General features: G+C 37.8%; 1 non-coding gene across 1 annotated transcript; it reads right to left on the reverse strand.

Moving 5' to 3' along the window:
• Positions 1-2,788: 2,788 nt before the first annotated feature.
• On the reverse strand, positions 2,789-2,895 carry LOC121229742 (small nucleolar RNA R71). The gene has a single exon (XR_005927697.1). It is a non-coding gene; the product is annotated as a small nucleolar RNA R71 (small nucleolar RNA).
• Between the last annotated feature and the right edge of the window lie 379 nt (positions 2,896-3,274).

Consider the following 3,274-nt stretch of genomic DNA (forward strand, 5'->3'; position numbering starts at 1 on the left):
GACCCACCCATCCGATACACTCCAATGGTAGCCCGGTTACGGTACCACCTAATGTTGCTGCAAAGCTGCTAATCATATATTAGGCATAAAAAGCCATCGATGGATCCACGGTCGTCAAGCAACCATGCGATCCTCATATGCTTCCTCCGTTCCGTAATTCCCAACCAATATGCAACCTAAACAGAATATCATAAGAATGTAGCAGGTATACATGCAACATCCATAAATCTTACATTCAACACATAAGGGTATTTTAGTTATTCTCGCCCTTAGGGGCATTTCGATAATTTCTCCTTCTTATGGGTTTATTGCTTACCTTGGCCCGTTAACAAGTCCTCATTGGCTAAAGTGAACAGATACTATGCACCAGGTAGGATTCCAGAGAAGAGGAGGTGAGTCATTAAGACCACTTAAGTACCAAGCTATCCTTAGATCCAATCTTAGACATGCATATACCCATTGCCATACCTTAACCATATGACTCGTCCACGGTCGCAATTAATTAATAATTCAGTTTTATGCCTGATTAAGTAGTTACCAAAAAAACTAGGTCCACAACCCGTTACTAAACATTAGCAGATCCTTACTTATTCATTTGTTCCCTTTAGGCCCAATCTCATTCATATGGCCCATCAGGCCTAATCACTTTCATATGGCCTATCAGGCCCAATCACACTCATAGTCATGCAATCATATGATACTTCATCACTGATAAATCGTAAATTATACATATTTTTATCCCATGATTAGCACATTTATGGATGATTTCTCCTTAGATTTGGTGAATTCGATGCTCCTAATCCTTTAATTTCATGTTTTATACTTAAGTCAGCATAGTAGAGTAAAAAAGAGCGAGAAACGGGCCGAAAACGGAGAAAATGGACCTAGTGGGAAATCAACACGGTCTGGACTTTCTCACAAGGGCATGTCACATGACCATGTCCCTTTGGCAGGATCGAAGCAGGACTTATACGGGTAGACTACACGCTCGTGCCTATTTAACAGCCTTGACCATGGGCTAGAGTAATAACACACGGGCGTGTCCCTGCAAAGACCAAGTATAGTCCTATTCGGAAAAGGCCAATTTTTAGGGCTCTTAGGTATCCAAAAGCCTATTTAAACACTTGAAGAGGCACTTAAGAGGGGGACAGAGAGTAGGAAGCAAGGAATTACTCAAGGAAAGCCGATTGATCCATCTCAGAAGCCGGATTCATCATCAAAACTGAAGATCTCCCTTCAAGTTCCTTCAAGAGTTTTGGGTTTTCTTATATTTTGTTATCTTTATGCTTTTGAGATGTTTTCTTTCATAAGTATGAACTAAACCCCTTAAATACCTAAGGGGAATGAAACCTAAGACGGATCTTGTTATTATTATCTGAATTGTATGATAAATATTTGACTTGTTCTTAATTATGTGTTCTTAATTCTTGTTTTGATATTCCAGGATATTGATTCAAGTTAAGCTCTTATTCAGAGGAGGAATAGACCCTGTCTAAGAGTAAATTTGTCATAATTAAGTGGAGTTGATTGCACGCCTAGAGATATGGTGATAAGATTTTGTCAGATTAGGGTGAAACCTAATAAGGGAATCCATAGATCGAGTTAATGCAATTCTAGGGTGTTAATTAGAAAGAGATTTCAATTATTCAACATAGAGTTAGACGTTATTAGTCTCGAGAGAGATAATAATATAACTTAGGGATTTCTACGGATCAAGTCAAATGAATAAATCGCCGGATTCAGAGTCAAATAACAAGTGAAGTCTAGATGGATTTTTCCTTAGGTATTGTCTTAATCAATTGAATTTTCCCAAAAGTATTTTCCAAAATTTTCTTTCTGTGCATTCTTAGTTTAGTATTTAGTTTAGATAACCAAACCTCTTAATTTTTAGGCTAGATAATAAAAAGGAAGTAAATACTAGTACTCGTGGTTCCTTTGGGTTCGAAAATCTGGTCTTGCTGAACTATACTACTGTTCGATAGGTACACTTGCCTTAATTATGATAATAAGTTAGTCTCAAGAACGATTCATTCATAAATCTTTAAAACCTGTCATGAATATCACGCATCAAGTTTTTGGGGCCGTTGCCGAGGAACTAGGATATTAGGAACGCTCGATTTTTATTACTTTAGCCATTTTACTTTCATTACAATTTAAATTTTTATTTTCTTTTCTAATTATTCATTTATTTTCTTCTGACAGGATTTTCTAGTTTATGACCAGATGAAACCCATCAGGACCACTACTCTTTGACGATGAGATTGACCGCACAGTTCGCAAAAATTGAAGAGAAATAAGGCGAAGCCAAATATACACAGAGGAAGAGCAAGAGGACGATATTTCAACCACAACCGAGGAGATGGTTGAAAACTAAGAAAATCTGCTACCTCCTGTGGTTGCTGCTAATCAGAATCCTGCTCCACATACTATGTATGATTATGCTACACCTTCTTTAACAGGAATTGAATCGTGCATAGTTAGACCTGCTGTAGCTACAAATACATTTGAATTGAAACCTAACATAATTCAAATGATACAACAATTTGCTCAGTTTGATGGTTTGCAGGACGTAGATCCCAACGCTTACTTGGTAAACTTTTTGGAACTATGTGATACATTTAAAATTAATGGCATTTCTGATGACGCCATTTGCCTTCGGTTATTCCCTTTTTCATTGAGAAAGAAAGTTAAACAGTGGTTGAATTCGTTACTACGGGGGTCAATCACTACTTGGGAACAATTGACCGAAAAGTTTTTATTAAAATATTTTTTGCTTGCTAAAACGGCTAAATTACGTAATGATATCTCTTCTTTTGGGCAGATGGATTTAGAAACACCCTATGATGCATGGGAGAGATACAAGGACCTCTTGAGAAAATGCCCTCACCATTGGTTACAACTCTGGCTACAGGTTCAAACCTTTCATAATGGCCTGAATCCTTCGACTCGACAAATGGTTGACACAGCTGCTGGCGGAACCATCAATAATACGACACCTGAAGATGCCCATGAATTTATAAAGAAGATGTCACTGAATAACTATATGTGGCAAGTCATAAGGACAAAGCCAATGAAAACAGCCGGCATTTATAACGTCGATTCAGTCAGCATGCTCTCTAATTAGGTAGAACTCTTGAATAAGAAAATTGATGCTTTTCTTAGTTCTTCATAGGTTCACCCAGTAATGCAGTGCGAAGCAAGTGGAGGTGGATCAAGCAATTTAGAATACCCACCCTATGGCCACAACATGGAGAACGAGCAGTTAAATTACATG

The sequence above is a fragment of the Gossypium hirsutum genome, chromosome A05, assembly GCF_007990345.1.
Source record: "Gossypium hirsutum isolate 1008001.06 chromosome A05, Gossypium_hirsutum_v2.1, whole genome shotgun sequence".
Taxonomy (NCBI): Eukaryota; Viridiplantae; Streptophyta; class Magnoliopsida; order Malvales; family Malvaceae; genus Gossypium; species Gossypium hirsutum.